Source organism: Chionomys nivalis, chromosome 12, assembly GCF_950005125.1.
Source record: "Chionomys nivalis chromosome 12, mChiNiv1.1, whole genome shotgun sequence".
Taxonomy (NCBI): domain Eukaryota; kingdom Metazoa; phylum Chordata; class Mammalia; order Rodentia; family Cricetidae; genus Chionomys; species Chionomys nivalis.
Genome location: NC_080097.1, coordinates 62,032,903 through 62,046,855, shown reverse-complemented (window position 1 = coordinate 62,046,855; position 13,953 = coordinate 62,032,903). Strand labels below are relative to the sequence as shown.

The window sequence follows — 13,953 nt, the reverse complement described above, 5'->3', positions numbered from 1 at the left end:
ACATACATAGACATGAAATGTGATCTGTAGATATTGAGAAGTAATACATTTATGTAGTAAGTTCACTCTTTTAAAGTATATAACCCAGTAGGTATTTTTTTACTATGTTCTTAAAATTATGCAACCATCATTCTATTTACTTTTAAAATAATTTTCTCATTCGAGAAAAAAACTCTTTATTCATTAGTAGTTACTCTTCATTTCTCCAGACCCCTACCACCTATTAGTTATCAATCTAACTTTCTGTTTCAAGTGTCTCATTCTGGGTTTTAAAGAGAAATCAAATTATCTAATAAAGAAGTGCCCCATTCTTCAGTCCTTTGGCTACTTTCAAATGAAAGTAATGTTTGTGATATTTATTCATGTTATGGGATGTATCCTTTCTCTACCCCTTTCCATGACTAGAAACTAGACCACTCTATTAACACACCACCCTTTGTTTACCTACTCATCAAGCAGTAGGTAATTGGGGTTTCTCTCTTTTTTCTTATATAAATGCTCAGGTGCTGGTGGCTGCACCATTTTAATCTACATTCCAGCAGTAATGCAGCAGGTTCCTGTTCTCTGGTATGTTTACACTCTCACATGTGTCCCAGCACCTGTGCATGCTAGACAAGTGCTTTCCCTGAGACTTATATCCTCAGCATGCAACATGTACTTTTCAATATTTAGACCATATTTTGCTGTCCAGCTTCAAATTCATATGTGATAGACACCACACACACACACACACACAAACACACACACACTCCTCTACCAAGTGCTGGGATTCCAGAGCTGTGAAACCAGGACTGACTTATCTTTTATATTTTCACCATCTTAATGGTATCAAGTATCATCTCATTGAAATTTGATTTGTAACACTTGACAGCTGATGATGTTGAACATCTTCCAGTGTGGCAGTGGGACATTTGGAAATCTTTCCAGGTCCCATGGTATGAGGGAGAGGTTCAACCCGCGGCTGGTTAGGGACAGACAAATATGCCATGTAGATGAAGATTGAGTGCAAAGTTTTATTAAAAGGGGAGGTGTAGTGGGGAGGAAGGGATGGGAGGAAGGGACAGAGAGAAAGAGAAAGAGAGAGAGAGGGAGGAGGGAGAAGGAAAAGAGGCTGAGACCTGCTTGCCTCAGTGAGGGAAAAAGAGAAAAAGAGAGAGGGGGAAGGGAGGGAGAGCACTAGAGAGACTGAGAGTGAGCAGAGGGTCACTTAAAGGGACAGGATACCATTTGCTATACAGCCAGGCAGATGGTGTGAGGTGTTGTGTGAGGATGTGCCTGAATACTAACAAAATTTCTCTTCAGATCCATTTATTGCTCTCTGTGTCACTGGGCTGTCATTCTAGTGTTGAGTTATAAGAAATCTTAAATTCTGAAGAAAATTCCCTATAGGCCTATATATGGTTATATACAACACATAACAATAATTCAAAGAGCAGGGGATATACAATGATTTCTTCTGGACCCATGTATGAGGCAAGCTCACACTACCCCCAAGCTGCATGCACAGCCCTATGTTTTCCTTACTAGCTAGCATTTTACAAGCATTTGCTTATTTAGGGAAGGAGAGAAATATAAGAAACACTTCTGTTTTTATTTTTTAATGGAAAGAAAACATGGGAAAAGGGCCATTGAAATGGCTCAGCACCTAAAACCATATTCCATACAAGCCTGATAACCTGAATTCCATTCCTGGAATCCATGATAGGAGAATTAAACCAACTCCAAGATGGTGTCCTCTGACCTCCACATATCTACCTTGTCTTTCACACACACACACACACACACACACACACACACACGAGAGGGGGTAGCAAGGAGGATCACTGCTTATTGGCCTGTTCCCTATGGCTTTCTCAGACTGTATTCTTTTGTGAATGAGGACCATCTGTACAGATTACTGCTACCCACAGTAAGCTGGACCTTCCTACATCAATCATTAATCATAAAAATGTCTCCAATGACTTGCCTACAGGAAAATGTGATGGAGAATTTTCCTCCTTCATCCCACATTATGTCTAGGTTTGTGTCAAACTGGCAAAAATTAACCACCACAGCAGCACCCAAGGCTCAGGTGTTACTGTAGAAGAGGGAGCAAGAAAGGGTGTAAAAGTCAGAGTTGGGGAAGAATTGCTGGAAACTGGGTCTTCAGGAGAGGACACAATGACTGCACTCAGGAATTCCATGCCTATATAATACTGGAGGAGAAAAATGCAGGTAAATTGTTAATCAACTGTTTTTTCTCCCTACCAAAATATTTATTGATAAGAATAATATTTAAAGGGGTAGCACTTGGGCAGAAGGACTGGTTGCCACCTTAAAAATCCACCAAAAAGATCTTCTCCCAGTCAGTGGGTTGCCTTTTTGTCTTAGTGATAGTGTCCTTTGCTTTACAGAAGCTACTCAGTTTCAGGAGGTCCCATTTATTCAATGTTGCCCTTAATGTCTGTGCTGCTGGGGATAAACGTAGGAAGTGATCTCCTGTACCCATATGTTGTAGAGTACTTCCAACTTTTTCTTCTATCAGGTTCAGTGTGTTCAGACTAATATTGAGGTCTTTAATCCATTTGGACTTGAGTTTTGTGCATGGTGATAGATATGGATCTATTTTCATTCTTCTACACGTTGACAACCAGTTCTGCAACCCACTGACTGGGAGAAGATCTTCACCAACCATGCAACAGACAAAGGTCTGATCACCAAAATATATAAAGAACTCAAGAAACTAAACTTTAAAATGCTAATGAACCCAATAAAAAAATGGGGCACTGATCTGAACAGAGAATTCTCAACAGAAGAAATTCAAATGGCCAAAAGACACCTAAGGTCATGCTCAACCTCCTTAGCGATAAGGGAAATGCAAATTAAAACAACTTTGAGATACCATCTTACACCTGTCAGAATGGCTAAAATCAAAAACACCAATGATAGCCTTTGCTGGAGAGGTTGTGGAGAAAGAGGCACACTCATTCATTGCTGGTGGGAATGCAAACTTGTGCAACCACTTTGGAAATCAGTGTGGCGATTTCTCAGGAAATTTGGGATCAACCTACCCCAAGATCCAGTAATACCACTATTGGGAATATACCCAAGAGATGCCACATCAAATGACAAAAGTATCTGTTCAACTATGTTCATAGCAGCATTGTTTGTAATAGCCAAAACCTGGAAACAACCTAGATGCCCTTCAATGGAGGAATGGATGAAGAAAGTGTGGACTATATACATATTAGAGTACTACTCAGCAGTAAAAAACAATGACTTCTCGAATTTTGCGTGCAAATGGATGGAAATAGAAAACACTATCCTGAGTGAGGTATCCCAGACCCAAAAAGAGGAACATGGGATGTACTCACTCATAATCGGTTTCTAGCCATAAATAAAAGACATTAAGCATATAATGTGTGATCCTATAGAAGCTAAATAAGAAAGTGAACCCAAAGAAAATCATATAGTCATCCGCATGGAGAGGGGGAAGTAGACAGGATTGCAGGGCAAAGACTGGGAACTTGCGGGTGAGGTGGCATGGGGCAAAGGGGAAATGGGATGAGAAATATGAGAGGGGGAGGATGGGAGGAGCTCGGGGGATTGGGATGGTTGGGATGTAGGAAGGGTGGATACGGGAGCAGCGAAGTATGTATCCTATCTAAGGGAGCCATCTTGGGGTTGGCAAGAGACTTGACTCTTGAGGGGTTCGCAGGTGTCCAGGAATATGTCCCCAGCTGGTACCTTGGGCAACTAAGGAGAGGGAACCTGAAATGACCCTATCCTATACTGATGAATATCTTGCATATCACCTTAGAACCTTCATCTGGCGATGGATCGAGGTAGAGACAGAGTCTCAATTTGGAGCAACGGTCTGAGCTCTTAAGGTCCAAATGAGGAGCAGAAGGAGGGAGAACATGAGCAAAAAATCAGGACCACGAGGGATGCACCCACCCACTGTGACAGTGGGGCTGATTTATTGGGAGCCCACCAAGGCCAGCTGGTCTGGGACTGAATGAGCATGGGTTGATTCCGGACTCTCTGAGCATGGCTGTCAATGAAGACTGATGAGAAGCCAAGGACAATGGCACTAGGTTTCGATCCTAATACATGAACTGGCTTTGTGGGAGCTTAGCCTGTTTGGACGCTCACCTTTCTGGACGTAGATAGAAGGACCTTGGTCTTCCCGCAGGGCAGGGAGTTTGGACTGCTCTTCGGTGTCCAGAGGGAGGGGGAATGGAGTGGGGGGAGGGGAGGAGGAGTGGGGATGGGGGGAGGGAAGTGGGGGGAGGGGCAATGTTTGGGAGGAGGGGAGGGAAGTGGGAAACGGGGATCAGGTGGTAATTTTAATTAGAAAAGAATAAAAAAAAAAAATAAAATAAAATAATAAAAAAAAATCCACCAAAAAGCTACGGATGCCATAAAGAGTTTTAAATGATTGATTTCTAATTAGTGTATTTTAATAGAAACTATTAAATATGCAAACACTTCACTAAATTTTTTTCATCATTCAGAAAATACTTTTCTTTAAAATTTCTATGCTTTTCATTCCTCCTGACATAGATTGTGAATGTCAGCATACTGATCCTGAAGGAGGAGCTTACAAGGAACAAGGATGTACTCGAGCAGAACCTAGACAGAAAGGCTTTAGAAATAGGTTAGCATAAGCCAGTAGGGCAGATTGAGAGCACCACTCATAGTTGAGAATAAAATTATGTAAGTACCCTTACATTACAAAACGAGAAGAATGTAATATGCTTATGTTTGCACCCAGACTTTGTCACCATCTAGCTAAATGCTGGATAGTTCCCCACTGTTATCTAGTCAACAGCCATGTACTAGGACAAGCAGTGGACTCATGACAAGATCCACTATTCAGCAACCATACGATATAACCTCCCAAATCAGATGGACAGCGTGTCCACACTGGTTATATTCTATGTATGTGTACAGGGAACTACTGGAGCACACAGAAGGCTTATGTGTCAGACTTGGGCCAGCACTAATGGCTCTAAGGTGGAGAACAGTGAAGACAATCCAGAAAGACAGAGGCAGTACCTGCAAACAGCCAGAGGTGAGAAAGCACACATCTGGTGGGAAGCTACAGAGAAAGGAGTAGATGGGGCAGTTGGTGAGAGGTGAGGATGAATAATTGGACAACATAATTGATAACGATGGGTCACTTTATTCATAGGCCACAGTGTCTGTTTTAGGACTGGATACAGAACCCCAGACATCATGCTGACCATGGGTAGGAGAACTAAGTCTCTCTCTCTCTCTCTCTCTCTCTCTCTCTCTCTCTCTCTCTCTCTCTTTCACACACACACACACACACACACACACGTACATACACGTGCATGCACCATAGTTTGATAAACAAATATACACACGCACCCACAGATATCTTGGCCCTGCCCTTCCTCACGCCCTGGGTAAATGGGATGAGATGATGGAAGGAGATCTGTCTGTTGGCGGAGGCTGATTGTTTATTTCCTTGCCACCCAGACTCCAAATAATCACACAGAAACTGCATTATTTTGCAATACTGTTTGTCTGATAGCTTAAGTGTATGTTAAATTAACCATTTCTATTATTTTATATTTAACCACAAGGCTCATGATTTATCAGTAAAGTTCGGAGCATCTTTCTCCTCTGGTAGCTACATGGCTTCTTCTTGACTCTGCCTACTTTCTCATTATATCTCTGTTTGGAGTTGTCACCTGGCAACTTTACTCTGTTAGGTAAAGTTGTTAATCAGCTTCCTTTTTAATCAATGACAATAAAACATATTCACAGCATACAGAGCAGAATCCCACATCATCTGTTTCTTATGGTAAATAGAGTTTTAGAGTAAGGAGCGATAGCTGGGTTTTGTTATTTTCCTCCAAAAAAAGTACAAAAAATCTTCTTCCACCTTACCCCTCAATACTAGTAATTCTTTGTATTTTTGGTGTGTTTTTGAGACAGGGTCTCTCTATCAAGCTGGGTCTAAACTTCTACTTGAGATTATCTTACCTTAATCTCCCAAATGCAAAGATAACAGGCTCCCCATAGTAGCTAAGTTAATTTGAGTGAGGAGGTGTACTATTTAAAATTTACTCTCTACTGAGTCTAGGCCCACTTAGGGGTGAATAACACAACAGTTGAATTGTCTTTGTTTCTCAGGTTTTTTCAATGAAGAAACAGTCTCAGAGACGTTAACATCTTGTCACAAGTCATGCCCTTGAATTTGGCAGGGTGGTGATTGTACATACCTTACTCCCAGAACTAGGGAGGCAGAGGCAGGCAGAGCTCTGTGTTTTATCCCAACATGATCTACAAGCAAGTTCCAAGACAGCCATGGATACATGGAGAAATCCTGATTAAAAACGCAACTGACCAAACAAATTAAAGCAACTTGAACTTGAACTGTCAGAATCCAAAGTTTCTACCCTTAAGGCTTTTCTCTGAACCTCAAGAGATTGTTTCCACCCATCAGATGCTCAATCCTTACTAGTAGCAGCTTTTCCTAAGGTTTGTGCCACCTCCTACTTAGAATCATCCCTTTAGTTAGCCTGATTCCATTTCCCACAAGGCAAACAAATTGTAAGAATGAGGCCTGTTTGAATGTAAACCCAATGATCCCATACATCCTAGCCTGACAGAGATGCTCTGGGGGCCAGGTGCAGAGCAGGGACGTGGCCAGCTCTTCCCTTACTCCCCTTAGAAGCCATGGAATAATTCTTTTAGGTCAGCTTGCAAACTGAGTCTCCCAGTCCTCTGCCTCTGGAAAGTTTTTCCAGGATGCCTGCAGTTCACTGCTAGGCAGAGTCTCTTCCTTACTTTAACTCTCTTCAAATACATTTCCTTTCTCCCCTGCATAAATTGGCACCATCTGGGTGTGGAATGTCTGGAGAAGCACAGGCCAGTCAACTGAGCTGTCTGCTCAGGTCTTACACTCAGCATTGGATGCAGAGGCAAAAGTAAAGCCAGGTTTGCTCTGCTGACTCTAGAGCTCTCGTCAGGTTGTCTCTCTGTGAATGGGAATCCAGCTGAAGGCTTTAAAACAAGAGTGGGTGCTGTGGAACAGGGCCTGGTAGAGGATGGAGTAGAGTATAGAAACCAAGTGGATGAGTGATGTGGGGTTCCCTTTTGTATGCTGTGAATATTTAATGTGATATTAAAGAAACGGTCTTGAGACTGTGACAAAGTAGAATAGAGCTATGTGGGGAAAATTAAATTGAATGCTGGGAGAAAGAAGGCAGAGTCAGAGAGAAGTCATGTAGTCTGCTGGAGCCAGACATAACTTGACCCAGTAAGACACAGCCACGTGGCAATACACAGATTACTAGAAATGGGTTAAATTAAGATGTAAGAGTTGGCCAATAAGAAGTTAGAGCTAATAGGCCAAGAAGTGATTTAATTAATACAGTTTTTTTGTGTGATTATTTCAGATCTGAGCAGCCAAGAACAAAAAAAGCAGCTTCTTTACAACAAATAGTGGTTGACTATATCCATGTAAAACCTAAAAAAAAACTCGAAAAGGAACTCTAGATACACATAAAAACCCCAAAGTTTAGCTGTAATTTTTTTTCCAGTGTGGCAGTGTGTTGCAGCTCCTTTAAGACAGGTTTTGCTGATTCAGTGGTAGGAGGGAAAAAAAGCCATATGGTTTGAAACAGCAGCTTCTTGGGCCCTGCTACCAGCATGATCTCTGACACTTTCTGGAGGTCCAGCTATGGAGCATGTAAATGGGTTCATGAGCAGAGTGCTACAACTTGTTTAATGACTACATACCTGCTATGACCTGACCCTGCATCTGGATAGTATGGCTCTCAGAGGCAATGTACAGACCTCCTCTAACTGGTCAGACTAGACAGAGCCAAAAGGCAAAGCAGCCTTAACCCTAGTCCCATTGCATCTTAGCCTTTTAAGAAGCCGTCCTGGTCACAAAAGGAATAAAGATATGCAGTAAGGGTGATGCGGCAGCAGCCCCGGACAGGGAACTCAGAAGTTCCTCACACCCCCCACCCCTCCTGGGCTCCCAGCAGAGACTCTACTCCCTGCAGACTGCCTCTCTGTTCCTATCCCACCCACCTAGCATCCAGAACCCTTCTTCCTTCTGCCCCCTTCCTTCTTTGGGCACATAACACCACCTAGCTCAGCCTGTCCGGGCGCTGGGGGCGAATCCTCAGGGCAAACAGGCGGGCGGGAGTTCCTTTGTTTCACTGGCCTGTCTGGGCACTGGGGGCGAATCCTCAGGGCAAACAGGCAGATGGGAGTTCCTTTGTTTCACTGGCCTGCCTGCACCAAGCAAGGTAGGCGCTTTGTTTACGAACTACCCAACCAGCAAGGAGAGCGGATCTTGGCACCAGGAGAGCCATCATTGGGCACGGAGATCTGATATTGTCACCAGGAGAGACATCACTGGAGCACCAGGAGAACCATCACTGGGGAGTACCATCACTGGGAAGGTACAACCGTAGGCAAGGAGACCTGATCCTGTAAAAGAAGATCCATAGGAGAGCATTCGGAGGAAGAGATGGGCAGGCGCCAATGCAAGAATTCACCCAACAATCTGAAAAACTATATGAAACCACCAGTACCCAGCGACCTCACAACAGGACATGAACACCTTAATCATGAAGAAGTAGAAAAAAATGACTTTATGAAAGTGATTGACGCCCTTAAACAGCCATGTAAAAAATGCCCTTATAGAAATGGATGAGAAGTATTACAGAAAGTTTGAAGAATTGAGTAAATCAGTGAATGATACCCTAGGAAACCAAGGAAAAACAATCACACAGATAATGAAACAGTTCAAGTCTTGAAAACTGAATTGGAGGCAAAGAAGAAAACACAAACAGAAGGCTGGCTGGACATGGAAAATCTAGGTAAACGAATAGAGTCTACAGAAACAAGCATAACCAAAAGAATACAAGAGATAGAAGAAAGAATCTCAGATTCTGAAGATACCATAGAGAAAATAAACACGCTGATCAAAGAAAACAGCAAGGCCAACAAACTCTCATCACAAAACATTCAGGAAATATGGGACACAATAAAAAGACCAAACCTAAGAATAATAGGAGTAGAAGAAGGGGAAGAAGTGCATCTCAACGGTCCAGAAAATATATTTAATAAAATTATAGAAGAAAAGTTTCCCAACCTAAAGAAAGATATACCTACGAAGGTTCAAGAAGCATACAGAACACCGAATAGGCTGGATCAAAAAAAAAAACATCCCCTCGCCATATAATAATCATAACACAAAGCATACAGAACAAAGAAAGAATATTAAGAGCTGCAAAGGAAAAAGGCCAAGTTACTTATAAAGGTAAACCTATCAGACTTACACCTGACTTCTCTATGGAAACAATGAAAGCCAGAAGGTCCTGGATAGATGTACTGCAGAAACTAAGAGACCGTGGATGCAAGCCCAGACTACTATACCCAGCCAAACTTTCGTTCACTATAAATGGAGAAAACAAAATTTTCCAGGATAAAAACAAATTTAAACAATACGTAGCCACAAATCCAGCCATACACAAAGTAATAGAAGGAAAATCACTAACCAAGGAGTCCAACATTGACCACAATATCTCAGACAACTAGAAACCCTTCACCAGCGAAACTCGAAGAAGGGAAACACACAAAATTTACTACTAAAAAAATGACCGGAGTTAACAACCACTGGTCATTAATATCACTTAATGTCAATGGACTCAACTCACCTATAAAAAGGCACAGACTAAGAGATTGGATATGAAAACAGGATCCAACATTCTGCTGTTTACAAGAAACACACCTCAACTACAAAGACAGACACCTACTCAGAGTAAAGGGTTGGGATAAGGTGTATCAAGTTAATGGACCTAAGAAACAAGCAGGTGTGGCCATACTAATTTCTACCAAACTTGACTTCAAACTTAAATCAATCAGAAGAGATGGAGAGGGACATTTTCTACTCATAACAGGAACAATTCATCAGGATGAAGTCTCAATCCTGAATATCTATGCCCCTAATACAAAAGCACCCACGTACGTAAAAGAAACATTGCTAAAACTCAAGGCAGCAATCAAACCACACACATTAATAGTAGGAGACTTTAACACTCCTCTCTCACCAATGGACAGGTCAATCAGACAGAAACCTAACAGAGAAATAAGAGAATTATCGGAGGTAATGAATCAAATGGACTTAAGAGACATCTATAGAATATTCCACCCAAATAGGAAAGAATATACCTTCTTCTCTGCAGCTCATGGAACCTTCTCGAAAATTGACCACATACTCGGTAACAAAGCAAACATCCACAGTTAAAAAAAAATATCTGTAACCACCTGTATCTTATCAGATCACCATGGATTAAAGCTAGAATTCAACAACAATGCTACCTCCAGAAAGCCTACAAACTCATGGAAACTGAACAGGCAACTACTGAACCATACCTGGATTAAGGAAGAAATAAAGAAATTAAAGTCTTCCTTGAAGACAATGAAAATAAAGAAACAACATACTCAAACCTATGGGACACTATGAAAGCAGTCCTGAGAGGAAAGTTCATAGCACTAAGTGCCCACTTAAAGAAAACAGAGAAAGCACACATTGGAGACTTAACAGCCCACCTGAAAGCTCTAGAAAAAGAAAGAAGCAGACTCACCTAGAAGGGGTAGAATACTGGAAATAATCAAACTAAGGGCTGAAATCAACAAAATAGAAACACAGAAACCAATTGAAAGAATCAATGAAACAAAAAGCTGGTTCCTGGAGAAAATCAACAAGATTGATAAACCCCTATCCAAACTAATCAAACGGCAGAGAGAGAATTTTCAAATTAATAAAATCAGAAATGAAAAGGGGGACATAACCACAGACACAGAGGAAATTCAGACAATCATTAGATCTTACTACAAAAGCCTCTATGCCACAAAACTGGAAAATGTTAAAGAAATGGACACTTTTTTAGATGAATACCATATACCAAAGTTAAACCAGGACCAGGTGAACAACCTAAATAGACCTGTGAGTTGTGAAGAATTAGAAGCTGTTATCAAAAACCTCCCTTCCAAAAAAAGTCCAGGACCAGATGGTTTCAATGCGGAATTCTACCAGATCTTCCAAGAAGACCTAATACCTATACTCCTAAATGTATTTCACAATATAGAAACAGAAGAGTCATTGCCAAATTCCTTCTATGAAGCTACAGTAACTCTGATACCAAAACCACACCAAGACTCAACCAAGAAAGAGAATTACAGGCCAATCTCACTCAGGAACATCGACGCAAAAATCCCCAACAAAATACTGGCAAACCGAATCCAAGAACACATTAGAAAAATTATCCATTATGATCAAGTAGGCTTCATCCCAGAGATGCAGGGCTGGTTTAACATACGCAAATCTATCAATGTAATCCATCATATAAATAAACTGAAAGAAAAAAACCATATGATAGTTTCATTAGATGCTGAAAAAGCATTTGACAAAATTCAACATTCCTTTATGATAAAAGTCTTGGAGAGATTAGGGATACAAGGGCCATACCTAAATATAATTAAAGCTATTTACAGCAAGCCGACAGCTAACATCAAATTAAATGGAGAGAAACTTAAAGCCATCCCACTAAAATCAGGAACACGCCAAGGCTGTCCACTCTCCCCATACCTCTTCAATATAGTTCTTGAAGTCTTAGCAATAGCAATAAGACAACATAAGGGGATCAAGGGGATTCGAATTGGAAAGGAAGAAGTTAAACTTGCATTATTTGCAGATGATATGATAGTGTACTTAAGCGACCCCAAAAACTCCACCAAAGAACTTCTACAGCTGATAAACGCCTTTAGTAATGTGGCAGGATACAAGATCAACTCCAAAAAAATCAGTCGCCCTCTTATACACAAAGGATATGGAAGCAGAGAGGGAAATAAGAGAATCATCACCTTTCACGATAGCCACAAACAGCATAAAATATCTTGGGGTAACTCTAACCAAGGAAGTGAAAGATCTATTTGACAAGAACTTTAAGTCTTTGAAGAAAGAAATTGAAGAGGATACCAGAATATGGAAGGATCTCCCTTGCATTTTTTTTTTAATATTTATTTATTTATTATGTATACAATAGTCTGTCTGTATGTATGTCTGCAGGCCAGAAGAGGACACCAGACCTCATTACAGATGGTTGTGAGCCATCATGTGGTTGCTGGGAATTGAACTCATGACCTTTGGTAGAGCAGGCAATGGTCTTAACCACTGAGCCATCTCTCCAGCCCCTCCCTTGCTCTTGGATTGGGAGGATCAACATAGTAAAAATGGCAATTCTAACAAAGGCAATCTATAGATTCAATGCAATCCCCATCAAGGTCCCATCAAAATTCTTCACAGATCTTGAGAGGACAACAATCAACTTTATATGGAAAAACAAAAAACCCAGGATAGCCAAAACAATCTTATACAATAAAGGAACTTCTGGAGGCATTACCATCCCTGACTTCAAACTCTATTAAGGAGCTACAGTAATGAAAACAGCGTGGTACTGGCATAAAAACAGAGAAGTCGACCAATGGAATCGTATAGAAGACCCGGATTTTAACCCACAAACCTATGAACACCTCATTTTCGATAAAGGAGCTAAAAGTGTACAATGGAAGAAAGAAAGCATCTTCAACAAATGGTGCTGGCACAACTGGATGTCAACCTGTAGAAGAATGAAAATAGACCCATATCTATCACCATGCACAAAACTCAAGTCCAAATGGATCAAAGACCTCAATATCAATCTGAACACACTCAACCTGATAGAAGAGAAAATGGGAAGTACCCTACAACATATGGGCACAGCAGATCGCTTCCTATGTATAACCCCAGCAGCTCACCTTCCTGGACCTAGATAGAAGTGGGAGGACCTTGGTCTTCCTGTAGGGCAGGGAATTTGGACTGCTCTTCAGTATCGAGAGGGAGGGGAAATGGACTGGGGGGAGGAGAAGAGGAGTGGGGGTAGGGGGAGGGGAGCGGGGGGGCAATATGTGGGAGGAGGGGGAGGGAAATGGGAAACGGGGAGCAGTTGGAAATTTTAATTAAAAAAGAATAAAAAAAATGAGGGAAAAAAAGGAAAAAAAAGATATGCAGTAAGAACAGAGTCAGACATAACAGACTTATAAGTGAGATATTGTGTGCTTAAAAACTGTAAGTAGGCTTGGGAGAGAGAAAAAAAGAGTATAGAGAGTTATAAAAGGAAGTAAATGGTCTTTAAAAAGTCTTTAAAGAAACAGAGTACAAGCAGTCATAGATTAAATGAGTAAAGAAAATAAAATCCATGTAAATATAGAATATTCACAGTCTAAATTATGTATATTATTGTGTTTTCTTTGAACTTTTTGACTGTTAAGGAGCTAAGGACAGAGAGACACTTCATTGTATGGGCTGCTATATAACTTAAAGTTATCTTGATTTCAAAACACGGATCTAAGAATATGTTACTTTGGAAAAAAAGATTCTTTTTTTTTTTGTTTCCACAGATGATGAGAACTTGTGGATTTCTTCCAGACTAATGTTGTTTGGTGAACCAAAATCCCCTGAAAGGTTGTCGTGAACATCCCTAAAAATTACTTTGTCCTACCAAAAGCTAGAAGCAGTTTGGAGAGAGCTATGCCCAAATTTTAAGATCAATTTTGTGATACACACACACACACACACACACACACATATATATACATATATAAATGCTCTTGATTAAGGTATTGTTTTGTACAGCTTATTTAAAAATGTAATATATAATTAAGAAAAAAGTTTAATAGATAATCATCCATAATAGTCAAGTTTGTAGTCATGTTAGGTTTTCTAGATATATAGGGCTATATTTCAGTTAGACAGGTATTCTTCAAATTTTTGAAACACCTTCAGTGCTGTGGGATCTCCTTCCACTTTTCAGCCAATAGCCTTTGAGATACCAGCCCACTGAGGCATGGTCTCTTTCTCTTTAAAAAGCAGCA

The 13,953-nt window shown here is 40.8% G+C and overlaps 1 protein-coding gene across 6 annotated transcripts in view; it reads right to left on the bottom strand.

Moving 5' to 3' along the window:
* Positions 1-13,953, bottom strand: part of LOC130885278 (inversin-A-like) — a 104,620-nt gene that overhangs the window by 42,508 nt on the left and 48,159 nt on the right. Inside the window, exon 1 of one of the 6 annotated variants that reach the window (XM_057786740.1) lies at positions 8,118-8,183. The exons of the other annotated variants lie outside the window; for them this stretch is intronic. The gene's annotated coding sequence lies outside the window, so the exon portion shown is untranslated. Of the gene's footprint in view, positions 1-8,117; positions 8,184-13,953 lie in introns of those variants that run through there. 6 annotated transcript variants of the gene reach the window in all.